We start from the raw sequence: 24,469 nt of genomic DNA, 5'->3' as shown, positions 1-24,469 counted from the left end.
CCCCTCTCCTGCCTCAGCCCTCGGCCCCTCTCCTGCCTCAGCCCTCGGCCCCTCTCCTGCCTCAGCCCTCGGCCCCTCTCCTGCCTCAGCCCTTGGCTCCTCTCCTGCCTCAGCCCTCGGCCCCTCTCCTGCCTTAGCCCTCGGCCCCTCTCCTGCCTCAGCCCTTGGCCCCTCAGCCCTCGGGCCCTCAGCCCTCGGCCCCTCTCCTGCCTCAGCCCTCTGCCCCTCTCCTGCCTCAGCCCTCGGCCCCTCTCCTGCCTCAGCCCTCGGCCCCTCAGCCCTCTGCCCCTCTCCTGCCTCAGCCCCTCGGCCCCTCTCCTGCCTCAGCCCTCGGCCCCTCTCCTGCCTCAGCCCTTGGCTCCTCTCCTGCCTCAGCCCTCGGCCCCTCAGCCCTCTGCCCCTCTCCTGCCTCAGCCCTCGGCCCCTCTCCTGCCTCAGCCCTTGGCTCCTCTCCTGCCTCAGCCCTCGGCCCCTCAGCCCTCTGCCCCTCTCCTGCCTCAGCCCTCGGCCCCTCTCCTGCCTCAGCCCTCGGCCCCTCTCCTGCCTCAGCCTTTGGCCCCTCTCCTACCTCAGCTCTCTGCCCCTCTCCTGCCTCAGCCCTTGGCCCCTCTCCTGCCTCAGCCCTTGGCCCCTCTCCTGCCTCAGCTCTCTGCCCCTCTCCTGCCTCAGCCCTCTGCCCCTCTCCTGCCTCAGCCCTCGGCCCCTCTCCTGCCTCAGCCCTTGGCCCCTCTCCTGCCTCAGCCCTTGGCCCCTCTCCTGCCTCAGCTCTCTGCCCCTCTCCTGCCTCAGCCCTCTGCCCCTCTCCTGCCTCAGCCCTCGGCCCCTCTCCTGCCTCAGCCCTTGGCCCCTCTCCTGCCTCAGCTCTCTGCCCCTCTCCTGCCTCAGCCCTTGGCACCTAGCCCCAACCAATCAATAGCACTCTCCTCTTTTAGAACTGGGTATTATGAGGTGGAGAGATTTTCTAACCTTTCACCTGCTTCGCATTACACCGCTGATATTAAGATAAATTGCCTGGTTTGGGGGTAAACATATGCTGCAATTCAAACTGTCAGCGCCGCTTTGCTCAGGGATAATATGTATTGATCTCACCCAACTTCTTCCCAAATCTGCTTAGTGACCTCTGACCTCTGGGATAATGAGGGAGGGAGGGACCCACTGTGACCTGATCAGAGGACATAGAGGAGTGTGGAGGTCCCCTAGGGTGACGATAATATTCATGATTACTAGGAAGACGGATATTTACATGTATGGATACATATGGATGTCCGGACTGCTGGTATCTGTCATGACTTCTGTCTGGCTACTATCTAGTCCTGTGTTAGATATGTCCCATCATAGTGTTGTCTGGCTACTATCTAGTCCTGTGTTAGATATGTCCCATCATAGTGTTGTCTGGCTACTATCTAGTCCTGTGTTAGATATGTCCCATCATAGTGTTGTCTGGCTACTATCTAGTCCTGTGTTAGATATGTCCCATCATAGTGTTGTCTGGCTACTATCTAGTCCTGTGTTAGATATGTCCCATCATAGTGTTGTCTGGCTACTATCTAGTCCTGTGTTAGATATGTCCCATCATAGTGTTGTCTGGCTACTATCTAGTCCTGTGTTAGATATGTCCCATCATAGTGTTGTCTGGCTACTATCTAGTCCTGTGTTAGATATGTCCCATCATAGTGTTGTCTGGCTACTATCTAGTCCTGTGTTAGATATGTCCCATCATAGTGTTGTTTGGCTACTATCTAGTCCTGTGTTAGATATGTCCCATCATAGTGTTGTCTGGCTACTATCTAGTCCTGTGTTAGATATGTCCCATCATAGTGTTGTCTGGCTACTATCTAGTCCTGTGTTAGATATGTCCCATCATAGTGTTGTCTGGCTACTATCTAGTCCTGTGTTAGATATGTCCCATCATAGTGTTGTCTGGCTACTATCTAGTCCTGTGTTAGATATGTCCCATCATAGTGTTGTCTGGCTACTATCTAGTCCTGTGTTAGATATGTCCCATCATAGTGTTGTCTGGCTACTATCTAGTCCTGTGTTAGATATGTCCCATCATAGTGTTGTCTGGCTACTATCTAGTCCTGTGTTAGATATGTCCCATCATAGTGTTGTCTGGCTACTATCTAGTCCTGTGTTAGATATGTCCCATCATAGTGTTGTTTGTTAGCTCTTCCTGTTCTCTGTGTTCCAGACCAGGCCTTGTCCTCAGCTAAGGCTTAGCGTTAAATCAAACCGCGCTCATGTCTGTTTAAGGCCTGTGATGAACGATGCAGGTCTTTCACCAGGGAGAAGATGTGTTTGGTAATGAGCTCAGATGCTCTGCCTTTATCCTGATTTGGTAAACGACAGGGAAAGGAAGACGAGGAGAGATGGGGAGGGAGAGAACACGAGACCTAGGCACATGCAGGCATGCGCACGCACACACACACACACACACACACACACACACACACACACACACACACACACACACCTTCTCCTGCTGCAGGTGAATGTAAAGTGAGGTACTGACTGGGGTCAGGTTGGGATCCTGATGGTAATTAGCTTCATCAGACCTCATTTAGATCAGAGGATGTTGAGACTCTGGATCCTTACAGAAAACACTGCTTAGATGATTACTGCACGTGGTGTGTGTGTGTGTGTGTGTGTGTGTGTGTGTGTGTGTGTGTGTGTGTGTGTGTGTGTGTGTGTGTGTGTGTGTGTGTGTGTGTGTGTGTGTGTGTGTGTGTGCTTAAATGATGGAAAGCTTTGACCTTGTTCTCACAGAAACAACATTCTTCAGTAAAGCGACTCTCTGTACAACACTAGATGCTTGGCAGAGACAAGCCTTTATTTTACAATATGAGAACTATGGCATAATAACAACACAATAGAAAATACAGCACCCATACACCCAGATCACATGATAACAGCCACTGATAACCTCCTATCACATCACATGACAACAGCCACTGATAACCTCCTATCAGATCACATGACAATAGCCACTGATAACCTCCTATCAGATCACATGATAACAGCCATTGATAACCTCCAATCAGATCACATGACAACAGCCATTGATAACCTGCTATGTCTTAGTATACTTGTGAGGACTTTTAGGCGACCAACAATTGATTAACATTCAACATCCTATTTTCCCTGACCCTAACCCTTAACCCCTAACTCAAACCCTAATTCTAACCTTAACCCCTAACTCGAACCCTAATTCTATCCTTAACCCCTAACTCGAACCCTAATTCTAACCTTAACCCCTAACTCGAACCCTAATTCTAACCTTAACCCCTAACTCAAACCCTAATTCTAACCTTAACCCCTAACTCAAACCCTAATTCTAACCTTAACCCCTAACTCGAACCCTAATTCTAACCTTAACCCTGAGCCTAAAGTAACCTTCTTACAAGTGAGGACCGTCAAAATGTCATCACCTCTGAGTTTTAAGTGGTTTACTATTGTTGTGAAGAACAGTGAAGTACAGTAAAATGTACACACACACACACACACACACACACACACACACACTGAGAAACCAAAACATGGACGGGAAGTGTCTTTTAACGCCAGAAGCCCATTGTTTTACAGGGGGTTCTGAAGGAGGGAGGGAGAGGGGGAAGAAAGAGGGGGAAGAGAGTGTGAGAAGAGAGTGTGAGAAGAGAGGGAAGAGAGGGAGGAGGGAGAAGAGAAGAGGGAGAAGAGAAGAGAGGGGGGAAGAGAGAGGGAGAAAAGAGAGGGGGAAGAGAGAAGGGGGAAGAGAGGGAGAAGAGAGAGGAGAGAGGGAGAAGAGAGAGGGGGAAGAGAGAAGGGGGAAGAGAGGGAGAAGAGAGAGAAGAGAGAGGAGAGAGGGAGAAAAGAGAGGGAGAAGAGAAGAGAGGGGGAAGAGAGAGGGGGAAGAGAGAGAGAGAAGAGAGGGAGAAGAGAGAGAGAGAAGCGAGAGGAGAGAGGGAGAAAAGAGAGGGAGAAGAGCGGGAGAAGAGAGAGGGAGAAGAGAGAGAGGGGGAAGAGAGAGGGAGAAGAGAAGAGAGAGAAGCGAGAGGAGAGAGGGAGAAAAGAGAGGGAGAAGAGCGGGAGAAGAGAGAGGGAGAAGAGAGAGAGGGGGAAGAGAGAGGGAGAAGAGAAGAGAGAGAAGCGAGAGGAGAGAGGGAGAAAAGAGAGGGAGAAAAGAGAGGGAGAAGAGAGGGAGAAGAGAGAGGGAGAAGAGAGGGAGAAGAGAGAGAGGGAGAAGAGAGAGAGGGAGAAGAGAAGAGTGAGAGAAGACCAGGAACAGCTGGGGTAATTTACTCTCATTTCTTCCTCCTGACTGAATAATCTGACTCCCTTAATAAAAACAGGAAGGAATTCATTTGGAATGCACCCCAAAATGGCACCCTATTCCCTACGTAGTGCACTAGTTTTGACCAGGGTCCATAGGGAATATGGTGTCATTTGGGACACAGCCTTGGTCTGCTCCCGCCAGCTGCTGGGTTCAGGCTATAAATGAGTTCCATTTTCATTTTAATAATGCTCATCTTCCTGCTACTTCCCAATCATGCGTTGGTAATAATTCAGTTAGTTTTGTCCTCGCTGAAAACAGACCACCCTCATTATTACTGTTTTTTTGAGCAGGCCTTGAAAATACAACACCATGTCAACCAGAGAGTCTGCTGTTGTTGTCGAGTCCGACTGAGACGTAGCAGGCAGGCTGCTGTTACTGTGAACCAGGGAGGGAGAAGGACAGAGGGGCTGTTCTATACTCCACTATCTCTGCCAGGGAGGCTGCTGTTACTGTGAACCAGGGAGGGAGAAGGACAGAGGGGCTGTTCTATACTCCACTATCTCTGCCAGGGAGGCTGCTGTTACTGTGAACCAGGGAGGGAGAAGGACAGAGGGGCTGTTCTATACTCCACTATCTCTGCCAGGGAGGCTGCTGTTACTGTGAACCAGGGAGGGAGAAGGACAGAGGGGCTGTTCTATACTCCACTATCTCTGCCAGGGAGGCTGCTGTTACTGTGAACCAGGGAGGGAGAAGGACAGAGGGTCTTCTGTTCTATACTCCACTATCTCTGCCAGGGAGGCTGCTGTTACTGTGAACCAGGGAGGGAGAAGGACAGAGGGTCTTCTGTTCTATACTCCACTATCTCTGCCAGGGAGGCTGCTGTTACTGTGGACCAGGGAGGGAGAAGGACAGAGGGGCTGTTCTATACTCCACTATCTCTGCCAGGGAGGCTGCTGTTACTGTGGACCAGGGAGGGAGAAGGACAGAGGGTCTGTTCTATACTCCACTATCTCTGCCAGGGAGGCTGCTGTTACTGTGAACCAGGGAGGGAGAAGGACAGAGGGGCTGTTCTATACTCCACTATCTCTGCCAGGGAGGCTGCTGTTACTGTGGACCAGGGAGGGAGAAGGACAGAGGGGCTGTTCTATACTCCACTATCTCTGCCAGGGAGGCTGCTGTTACTGTGGACCAGGGAGGGAGAAGGACAGAGGGGCTGTGCTATACTCCACTATCTCTGCCAGGGAGGCTGCTGTTACTGTGGACCAGGGAGGGAGAAGGACAGAGGGGCTGTGCAATACTCCAATATCTCTGCCAGGGAGGCTGCTGTTACTGTGAACCAGGGAGGGAGAAGGACAGAGGGTCTGTTCTATACTCCACTATCTCTGCCAGGGAGGCTGCTGTTACTGTGAACCAGGGAGGGAGAAGGACAGAGGGTCTGTTCTATACTCCACTATCTCTGCCAGGGAGGCTGCTGTTACTGTGAACCAGGGAGGGAGAAGGACAGAGGGGCTGTTCTATACTCCACTATCTCTGCCAGGGAGGCTGCTGTTACTGTGAACCAGGGAGGGAGAAGGACAGAGGGTCTGTTCTATACTCCACTATCTCTGCCAGGGAGGCTGCTGTTACTGTGAACCAGGGAGGGAGAAGGACAGAGGGTCTGTTCTATACTCCACTATCTCTGCCAGGGAGGCTGCTGTTACTGTGAACCAGGGAGGGAGAAGGACAGAGGGTCTGTTCTATACTCCACTATCTCTGCCAGGGAGGCTGCTGTTACTGTGGACCAGGGAGGGAGAAGGACAGAGGGGCTGTTCTATACTCCACTATCTCTGCCAGGGAGGCTGCTGTTACTGTGAACCAGGGAGGGAGAAGGACAGAGGGGCTGTTCTATACTCCACTATCTCTGCCAGGGAGGCTGCTGTTACTGTGGACCAGGGAGGGAGAAGGACAGAGGGGCTGTTCTATACTCCACTATCTCTGCCAGGGAGGCTGCTGTTACTGTGGACCAGGGAGGGAGAAGGACAGAGGGGCTGTTCTATACTCCACTATCTCTGCCAGGGAGGCTGCTGTTACTGTGGACCAGGGAGGGAGAAGGACAGAGGGGCTGTTCTATACTCCACTATCTCTGCCAGGGAGGCTGCTGTTACTGTGGACCAGGGAGGGAGAAGGACAGAGGGGCTGTTCTATACTCCACTATCTCTGCCAGGGAGGCTGCTGTTACTGTGAACCAGGGAGGGAGAAGGACAGAGGGTCTGTTCTATACTCCACTATCTCTGCCAGGGAGGCTGCTGTTACTGTGGACCAGGGAGGGAGAAGGACAGAGGGGCTGTTCTATACTCCACTATCTCTGCCAGGGAGGCTGCTGTTACTGTGGACCAGGGAGGGAGAAGGACAGAGGGGCTGTTCTATACTCCACTATCTCTGCCAGGGAGGCTGCTGTTACTGTGGACCAGGGAGGGAGAAGGACAGAGGGGCTGTTCTATACTCCACTATCTCTGCCAGGGAGGCTGCTGTTACTGTGGACCAGGGAGGGAGAAGGACAGAGGGGCTGTTCTATACTCCACTATCTCTGCCAGGGAGGCTGCTGTTACTGTGAACCAGGGAGGGAGAAGGACAGAGGGTCTTCTGTTCTATACTCCACTATCTCTGCCAGGGAGGCTGCTGTTACTGTGGACCAGGGAGGGAGAAGGACAGAGGGTCTGTTCTATACTCCACTATCTCTGCCAGGGAGGCTGCTGTTACTGTGGACCAGGGAGGGAGAAGGACAGAGGGGCTGTTCTATACTCCACTATCTCTGCCAGGGAGGCTGCTGTTACTGTGGACCAGGGAGGGAGAAGGACAGAGGGGCTGTTCTATACTCCACTATCTCTGCCAGGGAGGCTGCTGTTACTGTGGACCAGGGAGGGAGAAGGACAGAGGGGCTGTTCTATACTCCACTATCTCTGCCAGGGAGGCTGCTGTTACTGTGAACCAGGGAGGGAGAAGGACAGAGGGGCTGTTCTATACTCCACTACAGATATTAAAAAAAAGGGAACACTGGTAATGTGTAAAAAATTAAATAAAGTCAAATCAAATTGCTCCTCTAAAGTCATTCCCCTGGAGGGGGTGTTGGTGATTCCAGGGACAAAGTGCTATTTGCTGACAAGTCGTTTACACATTAACCTGGCGGATCAGAGGGTAGAAAACGCCAATAGCAATTATATCACCTTGAAGATATGAAATGTTCCAGGGAGAGGTAACTAGGTGAACATGACCAGGTGAAATAGACTGCCAGGATGAAATGATTGAACACTCCAGAACCTCGACTGATTGCTACTGATCTACTAGAAACACTACGCTTTTTCTCACCAAACAGAAACCTTACCAAAAAGGATATCTAACGTCATCCAGTGTTTTAAATAGAAGGACAAACTGTTGAAAAATGGCGACTACAATATTCCCTTCAACTACAGTAGTTTGAATTTAGACCCCTTTTCACAAAGCGTTCCAGTCAATACGTCACGCGTATATACACTCTGACACCGGTGGGAACTCTCCCAGAAAATAAAACGCTCCGCAAATTAAAACTTCAAAAGATCTAGCAGCCGAATAAAACATTTAAAAATCAATGGCGACAGATCAATGCTCATAGAAATTTCATGAACTTTGAACCGACACAGGTATTATGATGAGAGAGAGAGAGGAGGAGAGAGGGAGGAGGAGGAGAGAGAGGGAGGAGGAGAGGGAGAGAGGAGGAGGAGAGGGAGAGAGGAGGAGAGAGAGGGAGGAGGAGAGGGAGAGAGGAGGAGGAGAGGGAGAGAGGAGGAGGAGAGGGAGAGAGGAGGAGAGAGAGGGAGGGCTGAATTGCAGACAGGCAGAAAGGAGATTGTTCCTGCCAGGGTTAAAGCGCCGTGCGCAGACAGGCAGGCTGAGGAGATGGACACTCAGCCGAGGGATGGTGGTGGTCCCACTGTTATATTTAACAGAAATAGACTTGAAATGTAATTTCTGACAGAGTAATATTAAAAGGCAGAATACAACAGACCCCAGCCCCCAACCTCAAACCCCCACCACTAGCCCAACGGTACTTAGTGAACCACATCGATGAAGGCTGTAGTAGTACCAGTCTCAGGTTAACAGCCAACCAACTGATTTCAAATCAAATTGGTTCCCTCTCACAGCCGATCGCAGGTGCAAATGAATATTGTAAAATGAAGATCAATACAAGGACAGGGCAGCTGCAAAAAATAAATCAATGGCAGCTAAATTATTGCTGCGATTTCCTCATTTAGGATGAGTTGTGTTTTCCTCTCATAGTCAATACTTTGCTTCTTTCTCATTCATTTCTCAATACATTTGGCAATGGATTCCAATCACAGATGCTGTCTCTGTTCTGAATGGCACCCTATTCCCTACATAGGGCCCTGGTCAAAAGTAGTGTACTATATAGGGAATAGGGTGCCATTTCTTGACAGACCCAATGAGTGTATGGCAGGACCGAGACCTGGGAAGAGGAGAGGAGACACAGAGGCCAGGGAAGGCTAAACCCCACATCTATCATCCATCCTGTCTTTGACTAGCCGAGCAGAGCAGGACTAGCGTTCCTGAAGTAGCAAGGACAACCTATTTAAAGAAGCATTATAAAGTCATTCAAAATAGCAAAGAGGTGAGATAAATATACCCTAATCATCCTGAGGTCCTATTTTCTCTTCTTTAAATAGAGAGGGGGAGGGAGGGAAAGGGGAATGGTAGAGGGGGAAGAGAGGGAGAGAGAGAGGAGGGGAAAGGGGGAATGGGGAGGGGGGAGAGAAAGGGAGGGACAGGGGTAATGGTAGATGGGGAAGAGAGGGAGAGGGAGAGGGGGGAAAGGGGGAATGGGTAGGGGGAGAAAGAGAGGGAGGGAAAGAGGAAATGTAGAGGGGGAGAGAGGGAGGGAGGGAAAGGGGAAAGGGAGAGGGGGAGAGAGGGAGGGAGGGAAAGGGGAAAGGGAGAGGGGGAAAGATGGAGAGAGAGAGGGAGGGAAAGGGAAAAGGGGGAATATGGAATGGGGAATGGGGAGGGGGAGAGAGAGACGGAGGGAAAGGGGAAATTGTAGCAGGGAAGAGAGGGAGAGAGAGAGGGAGGGAGGGAAAGGCAGAATGGGGAGGGGAGAGGGGGAGAGAGAGAGGGAGGGAAAGGGAAAAGGGGGAATATGGAATGGGGAATGGGGAGGGGGAGAGAGAGACGGAGGGAAAGGGGAAATTGTAGCAGGGAAGAGAGGGAGAGAGAGAGGGAGGGAGGGAAAGGCAGAATGGGGAGGGGAGAGGGGGAGAGAGAGAGGGAGGGAAAGGGGAAATTGTAGTGGGGAAGAGAGGGAGAGAGGGAGAGAGGGAGGGAGGGAAAGGGGAAATGGGAGAGATCGTGCTCAATTTCTGCCACTTGTTTCAATTACAGCCTTGGATTTCACAAGTCACAGTATAATTACATGCCATCAAACAATGACATGAAATATCCCCTTTACAAGAGCACATCTCCCTGGCAGTGAGGAGAGTGTTATGTTCTTAGACTAATTAGTAGAGGAAGTGTCTCTCCCCTGTAACCCTTCTTTCCCTCTCCTCCCTCTAGTCCCACCTCACCTCACCTCCCACCTTACCCTCTCCTCCCTCTAGTCCCACCTCACCTCACCTCCCACCCTACCCTCTCCTCCCTCTAGTCCCACCTCACCCTACCTCCCACCCTACCCTCTCCTCCCTCTAGTCCCACCTCACCTCACCTCCCACCCTACCCTCTCCTCCCTCTAGTCCCACCTCACCTCACCTCCCACCCTACCCTCTCCTCCCTCTAGTCCCACCTCACCTCACCTCCCACCCTACCCTCTCCTCCCTCTAGTCCCACCTCACCTCACCTCCCACCCTACCCTCTCCTCCCTCTAGTCCCACCTCACCTCACCTCCCACCCTACCCTCTCCTCCCTCTAGTCCCACCTCACCTCACCTCCCACCCTACCCTCTCCTCCCTCTAGTCCCAGCTCACCTCACCTCCCACCCTACCCTCTCCTCCCTCTAGTCCCACCTCACCTCACCTCCCACCCTACCCTCTCCTCCCTCTAGTCCCACCTCACCTCACCTCCCACCCTACCCTCTCCTCTCTCTAGTCCCACCTCACCTCACCTCCCACCCTACCCTCTCCTCCCTCTAGTCCCACCTCACCTCACCACCCTACCCTCACCCCCCTCTACTTCCACCACACCACACCTCTCACCCTACCCTCACCTCCCTCTACTCCAACTCCACCTCCCTTCTCCCACCCTACCCCTCCCTCTACTCCCACCCTACCTCCCACCCTACCCCTCCCTCTACTCCCACCTCACCTCCCATCCTAACCAAACCAGACCCCCAGATGTTCCATTGGCACAAGGACCCCAACTCCTCTCCTGACGACCAGGCCTGGTGAGATGTGGCATTGCCTTCCCACCACAGCACATGAACCAGTCGGCGGTCGGGTTGACCCGGGCCGGGTGTCTGACGTAAATAAAGGTGATTTGACAACAACGCACCACACCAGGAAGATAATAACTCGACTGTCTTATGCACTGTGAAGAGAGAAACAACCCTAGCTAGGCCACAACTATTGGATTGCATTCAAACAACACTCTTTACAAAGTAGTGTAGAGTGGGCCGGGCCACCTTCACAATGGCTAGCATTCACCTTCACAACGGCTAGCATCCACCTTCACAATGGGAGAGGGAGAGGGAGAGGGAGAGGGAGAGGGAGAGAAAGGGAGAAAGAGTTGGAGAGAGAGAGAGAGAGAGAGGGAGAAAGGAAGAAAGGGAGAAAGAGTTGGAGAGAGCTCAGTCCGTGGGGAGGGGAGGAGGAGGAGGGAGCCTGGTGGATTGTACTGTAGATAGTATAGAGATAAAGGCTGATACAGGAGCTAGCTAGTATTTAACAAGAAATAGTTTTGTTTTTTTATTAGTATTTTTTTATTGGGGGCCAGGGTTTGTTGTTTGGGAGCATGGTTTGGTGTTTGGGAGCAAGGTTTGTTGTTTGGGAGCAGGGTTTGTTGTTTGGGAGCAGGGTTTGTTGTTTGGGAGCAAGGTTTGTTGTTTGGGAGCATGGTTTGTTGTTTGGGAGCATGGTTTGTTGTTTGGGAGCAGGGTTTGTTGTTTGGGAGCAGGGTTTGTTGTTTGGGAGCAAGGTTTGTTGTTTGGGAGCATGGTTTGTTGTTTGGGAGCAGGGTTTGTTGTTTGGGAGCAGGGTTTGTTGTTTGGGAGCAGGGTTTGTTGTTTGGGAGCAGGGTTTGTTGTTTGGGAGCAGGGTTTGTTGTTTGGGAGCAGGGTTTGTTGTTTGGGAGCATGGTTTGTTGTTTGGGAGCAGGGTTTGTTGTTTGGGAGCAGGGTTTGTTGTTTGGGAGCATGGTTTGTTGTTTGGGAGCGGGGTTTGTTGTTTGGGAGCAGGGTTTGTTGTTTGGGAGCAGGGTTTGTTGTTTGGGAGCAGGGTTTGTTGTTTGGGAGCAGGGTTTGTAAAGCACCATGTGTTGTGATATTTACTACCTCTAAACATCTAAGTTTTAAAAGAGGGAGAGGGAGAGGGAGAGGCCTCCCGAGTTGCGCAGCAGTGCATTGCAGTGCTTGAGGCGTCACTACAGACCCGGGTTCGATCCCAGACTGTGTCACAGCCGGCCGTGACCGGGAGACCCATGAGGCAGCATACAATTGGCCCAGCGTCTTCCGGGTTAGGGGAGGGTTTGGCCAGGCAGGGATTACCTTGTCCCATCACGCTCTAGCGACTCCTTGTGGCGGGCCGGGCGCCTGCAGGCTGACTTCAGTCGCCAGCTGTACGGTGTTTCCACCGACACATTGGTGCGGCTGGCTTTCGCGTTAAGCGAGCAGTGTGTCAAGAAGCAGTGCAGCTTGCTAGGACGCAAGGCTCTCGACCTCCGCCTCTCCCAAGTCCGTAGCAGAGTTGCAGCGATGGAACAAGACCGTAACTACCAATTGCACATCACGAAATTGGGGAGAAAAATGTGTAAAAAATAAATGAGAGAGTGACTGCGCTAATAAATAGCATTAGAAACCAGTTTCAGGATAAACGGTTAGGAAATGGTATGATGGACATACATTATAACAAGACAGGAAGGGAAACCCAGACCTGGACCTGGGACTGGTGATAATGGATTTTAAATGAACATGGCAGAGGAAGTCTGGTTCTGGTGCCACAGTGCTGCTGAAGACCTGGAGATTCTGGATACACTATTCAACATATAGTGCACTACTTTGGACCTGCACCCAATAGGGAGCCCTGGATCTGCAGACAATAGGGAGCCCTGGACCTGCACCCAATAGGGAGCCCTGGACCTGTGTCCAATAGGGAGGCCTGGAGAAGACCAGGAACACTTCAACAGTACATCTCCAGTCTTCTTTATTTGAGTGAAGCGGTGAAATGACCCCTTTGTCCTTTTTTGGGATGATGAATGGCTGTCTCCTCTCTTCTACATTTCCTCAGTTTTTTGGTGCAGTAAAGTCGATAGATTCACCTTGACAAGAAAACTTTGTGATTTATCAACCCTCCTCTGGCCAATGCTAGATCCCAGGCTCTACCGTACTGAAGAACCCAAATCCACAGAGAGTAACAGACAAACAGAGTCCAGCGGCTGTTCAAATTCTTCTGGAGTGGAAAAGGAAGGTATGGAGGAATGGAGAGATGGAGAGAGGTGTCGTACGCTGATAGACAAATTGATCTTGTTAGAGAGAAGCAGCCGCAAAAAAAAAGAAAAAGAAATGTGCTTGACTTGTCCTCCTAACAGAAAGGACCATGGTGGTCAGCACAGGACCATAAGATGAAGCACTCTGTCAGGGGCCGGGTTGGGAAATTAACAAATAATGTTCCTTTATCCCTGATAAATGTGTGACAGCTCTCCCTCGCAAATCTATTTTTTTTTTTTGCATTTTGATGCATGTCTCACCATCCCCATTGTAAGTAAAGGAAAGGTTTACCGGCAACCACAATTTCCCTGTGATGAATGGCGGTCTGTAAAATGTACCATTTCTGTATGAGATATAGTTCATTTTAAACAATTCTGGTAAATGGGTGTCACTGATTAGGACAAATAGTGTCGGCGGTATGATAGCCCAGTCGGCACGGTCTTTATTCCCTCCCCTGGCCTCCAGCGAGGCAGAAAGGCCATGCAGGCTGTCAGTGATCGTGCCTCCATGCCTAAATAGAAAGCAATAGCTTTGATGCAATTAGAGGCAATGCTGAGGTTTATTCCTGAAGCCTGTCATAGTTCAGGGTGGGTTATAAAGGGTGTTCAGGAGGCAGCAGCCATGATAAAGACTCTATTACCTCTCAACCACAAGTCACACCTCTTTCTCCTCTATCTCCCTCCTCTTGCTCTGTGATTCATCACTCTCTCTCTCTCGCTCTCTCTTTCCTACTTTCTCACTCCCTTACTCACTCCCTTTCTCACTCCCTTACTCACTCCCTTTCTCACTCCCTTTCTCACTCCCTTACTCACTCCCTTACTCACTCCCTTTCTCACTCCCTTACTCACTCCCTTTCTCACTCCCTTTCTCACTCCCTTACTCACTCCCTTTCTCACTCCCTTTCTCACTCCCTTTCTCACTCCCACACAAGAAGAAAATATCTCTGTCTGTCTCCAAATTTTAGGTAATATAATAAAAATAAAAAAGTGGCTGCCAACATTTTTAGGCAAATATTTTTTTTCTTTTCTTTTTAGCTGAACTCATCAGAGCAGCTTACTAACAAGCCGATAGGACAACAAAGGGAGTAAGAAACAAGTTTCTCCGTCCAATCCAATAGAAGGGGCTTAAACGTAACATCTGGAAGCTCCTGTTAAAAAGTGCCTGCTCAGCGCTGGATGACTTATTACAGTGAGGAGTATTGGCAGGAAGACAAAACACGGAAGGAAGCTCTTTGATTTCTCTGGGATCCTCCTGACAGCCTGTTCCTGCTGCCAGGCCTGATCAATGGATAACCGATACAGGTATCAGACACTCGCCTGCCACCACAAACGGCCTTGTGGGTAACAAAAGACACGGCGGAACAAGGAACAAAACAAGGTTAAAGCACAACAACAACAAAAACACAGCGAGAACAAGCAGATCTTCAAAGGACACAAAGGATTGGACAGAAGAGAAGAGGAACAGACAGCTATAGGACTGATAAACAGCTGTACCATTTTCTATCGGGAAGGAAGAAGGCTACAGGGCTGGAGCCTGAAATAGCCATGATAGTGGACCAGACATACAGGTGTACAGCGTACATGGCACAAGGTTACAAATGTACAGCGTACAAGGATACAAATGTACAGCGTACAAGGTTACAAATGTACAGCGTACAAGGTACAAGGATACAAATGTACAGCGTACAAGGTACAAGGTTACAAATGTACAGCGTACAAGGATACAAATGTACAGCGTACAAGGTTACAAATGTACAGCATATAAGGATACAAATGTACAGCGTACAAGGATACAAATGTACAGCGTACAAGGTTACAAATGTACAGCGTACAAGGATACAAATGTACAACGTACAAGGTTACAAATGTACAGCGTACAAGGATACAAATGTACAGCGTACAAGGTTACAACTATACGAGGTACTAGTGTAGAAGCTTGTTCAGGCCCCAGCTACACTAACAGTAACAGCATGGCTCACACAGAACGACACAATGGGAAAGCATCAGATAAAGGCCCCTTTAACACCAGAGTTACACATACCATTAGACCCGTACACCCCTACAGTTTATATGTATGTCCAACCCCATTCAGAGTCAGCCTTCTGGATCCTTCCTCTGTGTGTCCTCATTATTCCTGCCCTGCTGCCACCATTCAACATGTAACATTTAACTGACGTTTTAAATCCAACACCACTTGACCCAGCAGTCCAACGCCGCGAGGCACTGAGAGGGAGAGAGAGAGAGAGAGAGAGAGAGAGAGAGGCAGTGTGGGAGGCAATTAAAGGGGGCAAATTTTCAGCTTCGAGTACGAAGACGAAGTCATTTGTTTAAAGAGCGATGACCTCTGAGACAGCCCGTTTGTGTTGGCTGTGATGGAAAATAATGATCGACTGTCTCTTTAAACCAGCAGACTCACCGATGCTGTTGACACTACAGACACATCTCAACGAACACCAAAGACCTGTAAACACCTCTGTGTTGTAATGTCATAACACTTTGGTTTCTAGGCTGGTTGGTGAATTGTGTAGTTTGCATTGTGAAGGTAGATGCTAGCCGTTGTGAAGATGGATGCTAGCCGTTGTGAAGGTGGATGCTAGCCGTTGTGAAGGTAGATGCTAGCCGTTGTGAAGGTGGATGCTAGCCGGTGTGAAGATGGATGCTAGCCGTTGTGAAGGTAGATGCTAGCCGTTGTGAAGGTGGATGCTAGCCGTTGTGAAGGTAGATGCTAGCCATTGTGACGGTGGATGCTAGCCGTTGTGAAGGTAGATGCTAGCCATTGTGAAGGTAGATGCTAGCCATTGTGAAGATGGATGCTAGCCGTTGTGAAGGTGGATGCTAGCCACTGTGAAGGTAGATGCTAGCCGTTGTGAAGGTGGATGCTAGCCATTGTGAAGGTAGATGCTAGCCGTTGTGAAGGTGGATGCTAGCCGTTGTGAAGGTAGATGCTAGCCATTGTGAAGATGGATACTAGCCGTTGTGAAGGTAGATGCTAGCCATTGTGAAAGTAGATGCTAGCCATTGTGAAGGTGGATGCTAGCCATTGTGAAGGTGGATGCTAGCTGTTGTGAAGGTGGATGCTAGCCGTTGTGAAGGTGGATGCTAGCCATTGTGAAGGTGAATGCTAGCTGTTGTGAAGGTGGATGCTAGCCGTTGTGAAGGTAGATGCTAGCCGTTGTGAAGGTAGATGCTAGCCATTGTGACGATGGATGCTAGTCGTTGTGAAGGTAGATGCTAGCCGTTGTGAAGGTGGATGCTAGCCATTGTGAAGGTGGATGCTAGCAGTTGTGAAGGTAGATGCTAGCCATTGTGAAGGTGGATGCTAGCCATTGTGAAGGTGGATGCTAGCCATTGTGAAGGTGGATGCTAGCCAAGGACGGGCCATTTTTAAGTGACTACCACATGTAGTGTAGAGAATGTGGAGGGTTGTGGGTGGATACTTCTCTTTACTATACAGTGAGCTGATCAGTTTCATTGATCCCATAACGTACCGGGACCTTTCTAGTAGAAACATGAGGCCTCATTGAGTCACAGTTGAGTAATGGCTTTTTAAGTCTCCCTCTCTTCAATACAGGGTGTACAACAGATGAGAGAAAACATCTTCCTTGCTCTGCTCACATCTGTTCACAAACAGGGAAAGTGGTCCACATAAACACGCCATACTGAACCTCTACAGTACGCTGCTCTCACTAGGGAGCCAATGTCGACTCCCCGTCATTTGGGATAATTCCTTTCATTCCTGGTGAGTGGGTGTGTCGCTTAAAAGGAGGGGGCTCCGTGTGAACCTTTTAAATTCTACATGAGCTGTTCTGATTCTAGAATCATGCTGGGAGGATTGTTAACACCCATTTCCTCCAAACAATTTGGTTAAATAACTAGACGGCCATTCAATTAGATACATTTACTTTTCCAAAAAATACCATTCCCTCCTCTCGCTTAAACTACAGAGACCTCTTTAGACATCAGGTTCAAAAAGGCTGTTTCAGAATGAACTACTACTGAAAAATGTGTTAATATTTGTTTCCAATCAATAGTGCTTACACAAATTAGAAAGAAATTGTTAAGAATTGAATAATTCCAAGGCTTTTATGGGATGAATATTAAAGTGTAGAAATTAGAACAAAAATATACCTCATCAGTATTAGTCAAAGACAAAATAGCAATTAAAGCATTGCATTATCGTATTTCAACAACAGTTAATAAATACTGCATTAAAAAATCTATGAATTGATCAAAAAATACTGGGTTACTCAAAACACCTCAGAGTAATGCTGTCTAATCACTGACAAGGAGAGCAGTCCCCTTTAGTCTGATAAGAGTTCCCATTGTAGTCCCCTTTAGTCTGATAAGAGTTCCCATTGTAGTCCCCTTTAGTCTGATGATAGTTCCCATTGTAGTCCCCTTTAGTCTGATGATAGTTCCCATTGTAGTCCCCTTTAGTCTGATAAGAGTTCCCATTGTAGTCCCCTTTAGTCTGATAAGAGTTCCCATTGTAGTCCCCTTTAGTCTGATAAGAGTTCCCATTGTAGTCCCCTTTAGTCTGATGATAGTTCCCATTGTAGTCCCCTTTAGTCTGATGATAGTTCCCATTGTAGTCCCCTTTAGTCTGATGATAGTTCCCATTGTAGTCCCCTTTAGTCTGATAAGAGTTCCCATTGTAGTCCCCTTTAGTCTGATAAGAGTTCCCATTGTAGTCTCCTTTAGTCTGATAAGAGTTCCCATTGTAGTCCCCTTTAGTCTGATAAGAGTTCCCATTGTAGTCCCCTTTAGTCTGATAAGAGTTCCCATTGTAGTCCCCTTTAGTCTGATGATAGTTCCCATTGTAGTCCCCTTTAGTCTGATAAGAGTTCTCATTGTAGTCCCCTTTAGTCTGATAAGAGTTCTCATTGTAGTCCCCTTTAGTCTGATGATAGCTCCCATTGTAGTCCCCTTTAGTCTGATGATAGCTCCCATTGTAGTCCCCTTTAGTCTGATGATAGTTCCCATTGTAGTCTCCTTTAGTCTGATAAGAGTTCCCATTGTAGTCCCCTTTAGTCTGATAAGAGTTCTCATTGTAGTCCCCTTTAGTCTGATAAGAGTTCCCATTGTTGTCCCCTTTAGTCTGATGATAGTTCCCATTGTAGTCCCCTTTAGTCAGATAAGAGTTCCCATTGTAGTCCCCTATAGTCTGATAAGAGTTCCCATTGTAGTCCCCTTTAGTCTGATGATAGTTCCCATTGTAGTCCCCTTTAGTCTGATAAGAGTTCCCATTGTAGTCCCCTTTAGTCTGATGATAGTTCCCATTGTAGTCCCCTTTAGTCTGATGATAGTTCCCATTGTTGTCCCCTTTAGTCTGATAAGAGTTCCCATTGTAGTCCCCTTTAGTCTGATGATAGTTCCCATTGTAGTCCCCTTTAGTCTGATGATAGTTCCCATTGTAGTCCCCTTTAGTCTGATAAGAGTTCTCATTGTAGTCCCCTTTAGTCTGATGATAGTTCCCATTGTAGTCCCCTTTAGTCTGATAAGAGTTCCCATTGTAGTCCCCTTTAGTCTGATAAGAGTTCCCATTGTAGTCCCCTTTAGCCTGAGAAGAGTTCCCATTGTAGTCCCCTTTAGTCTGATGATAGTTCCCATTGTAGTCCCCTTTAGTCTGATGATAGCTCCCATTGTAGTCCCCTTTAGTCTGATGATAGTTCCCATTGTAGTCCCCTTTAGTCTGACTAACACTCCCTTCCCGCTTTAAATATGGAACTTTTATATGGGGCTGAAATAGCACCATTCATGTGTTAATGTAATAATATGACTGTATTAGAACCATTCATGTGTTAATACAGTTGAAGTCGGAAGTTAACATACACCTTAGCCAAATACATTTAAACTCAGTTTTTCACAATTCCTGACATTTAATCCTAGTAAAAATTCCCTGTCTTAGGTCACTTAGGATCACCACTTTATTTTAAGAACGTGAAAGGTCAGAATAATAAAAGAGAGAATGATTTATTTCAGTTTTTATTTCTTTCATCACATTCCCAGTGGGTCAGAAGTTTACATACACTCAAGTAGTATTTGGTAGCAGTGCCTTTAAATTGTTTAACTTGGGTCAAATGTTTCAGGTAGCCTTCCACAAGCTTCCCACAATAAGTTGGGTGAATTTTGGCCCATTCCTCCGGACAGAGCTGGTGTAACTGAGTCAGGTTTGTAGGCCTCCTTGCTCGCATGCCCTTTTTCAATTCTGCCCACAAATATTCTATAGGATTGAGGTCAGGGCTTTGTGATGGCCACTCAAATACCTTGACTTTGTTGTCCTTAACCTGTTAGGGCTAGGGGGCAGTATTTGCACGGCTGGATAAAAAAATGTACCCGATTTAATCTGGTTACTAATCCTACCCAGTAACTAGAATATGCATATACTTATTATATATGGATGGAAAACACCCTAAAGTTTCTAAAACTGTTTGAATGGTGTCTGTGAGTATAACAGAACTCATTTGGCAGGCAAAACCCTGAGACAGATTCTGACAGGAAGTGGATACCTGATGTGTTGTATTACCTTTAAACCTATGCCATTGAAAAACACAGGGGCTGAGGAATATTTTGGCACTTCCTATTGCTTCCACTAGATGTCCCCAGCCTTTACAAAGTGTTTTGAGTCTTCTGGAGGGAGATCTGACCGAACAAGAGCCATGGAACGATGATGGCCCATTAGACACCTGGCGCGCGAGTTCATGTTGGGTACCCTCGTTCCAATACGTTATAAAAGAGAATGCATTCGTCCACCTTGAATATTATTCATGTTCTGGTTAAAAAGGCCCTAATGATTTATGCTATACAACGTTTGACATGTTTGAACGAACGTAAATATATTTTTTCCCCTCGTTCATGAAGTGAAGTCCGGCGGGCTTAGATCATGTGCTAACAAGACGGAGATTTTTGGACATAAATGATGAGCTTTTTTGAACAAAACTACATTCGTTATGGACCTGTGATACCTGGAAGTGACATCTGATGAAGAGAATCAAAGGTAATGGATTATTTACATAGTATTTTCGATTTTAGATCTCCCCAACATGGCGGCTAGTCTGTATCGCAACGCGTATTTTTCTGGGCGCAGTGCTCAGATTATTGCAAAGTGTGATTTCCCAGTAAGGTTATTTTTAAATCTGGCAAGTTGATTGCGTTCAAGAGATGTAAATCTATAATTCTTTAAATGACAATATAATATTTTACCAATGTTTTCTAATTTTAATTATTTAATTTGTGGTGCTGACTTGAATGCCGGTTATTGGAGGGAAACGATTTCCTGAACATCAACGCCACAGTAAAACGCTGTTTTTGGATAGAAATATGAACTTGATAGAACTAAAAATGCATGCATTGTCTAACATAATGTCCTAGGAGTGTCATCTGTTGGAGATTGTAAAAGGTTAGTGCATAATTTTAGCTGATTTTATGGTTTTGGTGACGCCTGTCTTTGAATTGGCACAACATTACACACAACTCTTGTAAATGTACTGTCCTAACATACTCTAAATTTATGCTTTCGCCGTAAAACCTTTTTGAAATCGTAAAACGTGGTTAGATTAAGGAGATGTTTATCTTTCAAAGGGTGTAAAATAGTTGTATGTTTGAAAAATTTGAATTTTGACATTTATTTGGATTCAAATTTGCTGCTCTTGAAATGCACCTGCTGTTGATGGAGTGCACCACGGGTGGGACGCTTTGGAAGACTCATTTACGACCAAGCTTTAACTTCCTGACTGATGTCTTGAGATGTTCCTTCAATATATCCACATAATTTTCTTTCCTCATGAGGCCATCTATTTTGTGAAGTGCACCAGATCCTCCTGCAGCAAAGCACCCCGACAACATGATGCTGCCACCCCCGTGCTTCACGGTTGGGATGGTGTTCCTCGGATTGCAAGCCTCCCCCTTTTTCCTCCAAACATAACGATGGTCATTATGGTCAAACAGTTCTATTTTTGTTTCATCAGACCAGAGGACATTTCTCCAAAAAGTACGATCTTTGTCCCCATGTGCAGTTGCAAACCGTAGTCTCGATTTTTTTATGCCGCTTTTGGAGCAGTGGCTTCTTCCTTGCTGAGCGACTTTTCAGGTTATATCGATATAGGACTCATTTTACTGTGGATATAGATACTTTTGTACCTATTTCCTCCAGCATCTTCACAAGGTCCTTTGCTGTTGTTCTGGGATTGATTTGCACTTTTCGCACCAAAGCATGTTAATCTCTAGGAGACAGAACGCGCCTCCTTCCTGAGCGGTATGACGGCTGCTTGGTCCCATGATGTTTATACTTGCGTAATATTGTTTGTCCAGATGAATGTGGTACCTTCAGGCGTTTGGAAATTGCTCCCAAGGATGAACTAGACTGGTGGGAGGTCTAAAAAAAAAAATCTGAGGTCGTGTCTGATTTCTTTTGATTCTCCCATGATGTCAAGCAAAGAGGCACTGAGTTTGAAGGTAGGCCTTGAAATACATCCAAAGGTACACCTCCAATTGACTCAAATTATGTAAATTTGCCTATCAGAAGCTTCTAAAGCCATGACATCATTTTCTGGAATTTTACAAGCTGTTTAAAGGCACAGTCAACTTAGTGTATGTAAACTTCTGACCCACTGGAATTGTGATACAGTGAATTATAAGTGAAATAATCTGTCTGTAAACAATTGTTGGAAAAATGACTTGTGTCATGCACAAAGTAGATGTCCTAACCGACTTGCCAAAACTATAGTTTGTTAACAAGAAATTTGTGGAGTGGTTGAAAAACGAGTTTTAATGACTCCAACCTAAGTGTATGTAAACTTCTGACTTCAACTGTATACTGTATATACCTCTCTATGACGGTATTATAACCATTCATGTATTAATGTATATACCTCTATATGACGGTATTATAACCATTCATGTGTTAATCTATATAATATGACTGAATTAGCACCATTCATGTGTTAATGTATATACCTCTATATGACTGAATTAGCACCATTCATGTGTTAATGTATATAATATGACTGAATTACCACCATTCATGTGTTAATGTATATACCTCTATATGACTGAATTAGCACCATTCATGTGTTAATGTATATAATATGACTGAATTAGCACCATTCATGTGTTAATGTATATACCTCTATATGACTGAATTAGCACCATTCATGTGTTAATGTATATAATATGACTGAATTAGCACCATTCATGTGTTAATGTATATACCTCTATATGACAGTATTATAACCATTCATGTGTTAATGTATATAATATGACTGTATTAGCACCATTCATGTGTTAATGTATATAATATGACTGAATTAGCACCATTCATGTGTTAATGTATATACCTCTATATGACTGAATTAGCACCATTCATGTGTTAATGTATATAATATGACTGAATTAGCACCATTCATGTGTTAATGTATATACCTCTATATGATGGTATTAGCACCATTCGTGTGTTAATGTATATATGTCTCTTTACACAGCACACTACACTGTTATTGCATGATCCAGCTGCCTTCTTGTTCTCTGGTCCATTCCTGCAGCGGGGGTTAAATGTTAGGGTGCAGCCCATATTGCACGCTACTCCCTATATAGTGCACTACTTTTAACCAAAGCCCAGAGCCCTAGCTGGTCCTGGATCAGGTTTCAAGGAGTGAGAGTAATTCCTGGTGATTATCTCATATCGTCCTCGTCAATTTGGGATCAGACAGAAGCTTCCAGGTCAGACAGACATTGACCTGTTCTCCCTCATCACTCCTCTCCTTCTCTTCTCTGCCCCTAAAACACACACACACACACACACACACACACACACACACACACACACACACACACACACACACACACACACACACACACACACACACACACACACACACACACACACACACACACACACACACACACACACACACACACACACACACACACACACACACACACACACACACACCTTCCCTAACTGCTACAGACCATAGATTAGCCTTCACCAGCCTCTGGCTCCCAGACAGTCCCAGATTGTGACCCCTACTACTAAACACTATCACACCACACATAAACACAAACCCACACACGTAGCCAGGACTGAAAGCACACACACACACACACACACACACACACACACACACATGCGGGCACGCACATATGTACACATCCACACACACACAGTCCCCAACACACACACACACACAACCTCTGCAATGCAACATGTGTCTCTCTGCACAGTTTTTTTTATTTTCCGTCTTCGGAAAAAGCGTGGCCACAGCGAGACATGAGATGAGTCATGTGATGTGTTGTGATGGTTTGAGATTAACAGGACTTGGCAGCTGCCTCCCTAGATGGGACAGGGATAGGATTACAGCAGAGAGAGAGAGAGAGAGAGAGAGTTGTCACCAACCAAGGAGGGCCTACAGCAGCACCTAGATATTCTGCACAAATTCTGCCAGACCTGGGCCCTGACAGTAAATCTCAGTAAGACCAAAAATAATGGTGTTCCAAAAAAAGTCCAGTCGCCAGGACCACAAATACAAATTCCATCTAGACACCGTTGCCCTAGAGTACACAAAAAACTATAGATAACTTGGCCTAAACATCAGCACCACAGGTAACCCTGAGAGACAAGGCAAGAAGGGCATTCTATGCCATCAAAAGGAAGATAAAATTTGACATACCAATTAGGATCTGGCTAAAAGTACTTGAATCAGTTATATAACCCACAACCCTTTATGGTTGTGAGGTCTGGGGTCTGCTCACTAACCAAGAATTCACAAAATGGGAGAAACACCAAATTAAGACTCTGCATGCAGAATTCTGCAAAAATATCCTCTGTGTACAACGTAAAACACCAAATAATGCATGCAGAGCAGAATTAAGCCGATACCCGCTAATTACCAAAATCCAGAAAAGAGCTGTTAAATTCTACAACCACCTAAAAGGAAGCGATTCCCAAACCTTCCATAACAAAGCAATCACCTACAGAGAGATGAACCTGGAGAAGAGTCCCCTAAGCAATCTGGTCCTGGGGCTCTGTTCACAAACACAAACAGACCCCACAGATCCCCAGGACAGCAACACAATTAGACCCAACCAAATCATGAGAAAACCAAAAGATTATTACTTGACACATTGGAAAGAATTAACAAAAAAACTGAGCAAACTAGAATACTATTTGGCCCTAAACAGAGAGTACACAGTGGCAGAATACCTGACCAATGTGACTGACCCAAACTTAAGGAAAGCTTTGACTTTGTACAGACTCAGTGAGCATAATCTTGCTATTGAGAAAGGCCGCCGTAGGCAGAACCGGCTCTCAAGAGAAGACAGGCTATGTGCACACTGCCCACAAAACCAGTGATTACAACCCATATTTATGTTCATTTATTTGCCCTTTTGTACTTTAACCATTTGCACATCGTTACAACACTGTATATATACATAAAATGACATTTGTAATGTCTTTATTATTTTGGAACTTCTGTGAGTGTAATGTTTACTGTTAATTTTTATTGTTTAATTCACTTTTGTATATTATCTACTTCACTTGCTTTGGCAATGTTAACATAT

At 46.8% G+C, this 24,469-nt stretch overlaps 1 protein-coding gene across 22 annotated transcripts in view; it reads right to left on the bottom strand.

Annotated features, from left to right (window-relative positions):
- Positions 1 to 24,469, bottom strand: part of LOC106613918 (transcription factor COE3) — a 196,985-nt gene that overhangs the window by 27,047 nt on the left and 145,469 nt on the right. The gene's annotated exons all lie outside the window — the stretch shown is intronic.

This window comes from Salmo salar, chromosome ssa01 (genome assembly GCF_905237065.1).
Source record: "Salmo salar chromosome ssa01, Ssal_v3.1, whole genome shotgun sequence".
Lineage (NCBI taxonomy): Eukaryota > Metazoa > Chordata > Actinopteri > Salmoniformes > Salmonidae > Salmo > Salmo salar.
This window is presented reverse-complemented; position numbering and strand designations above follow the sequence as displayed.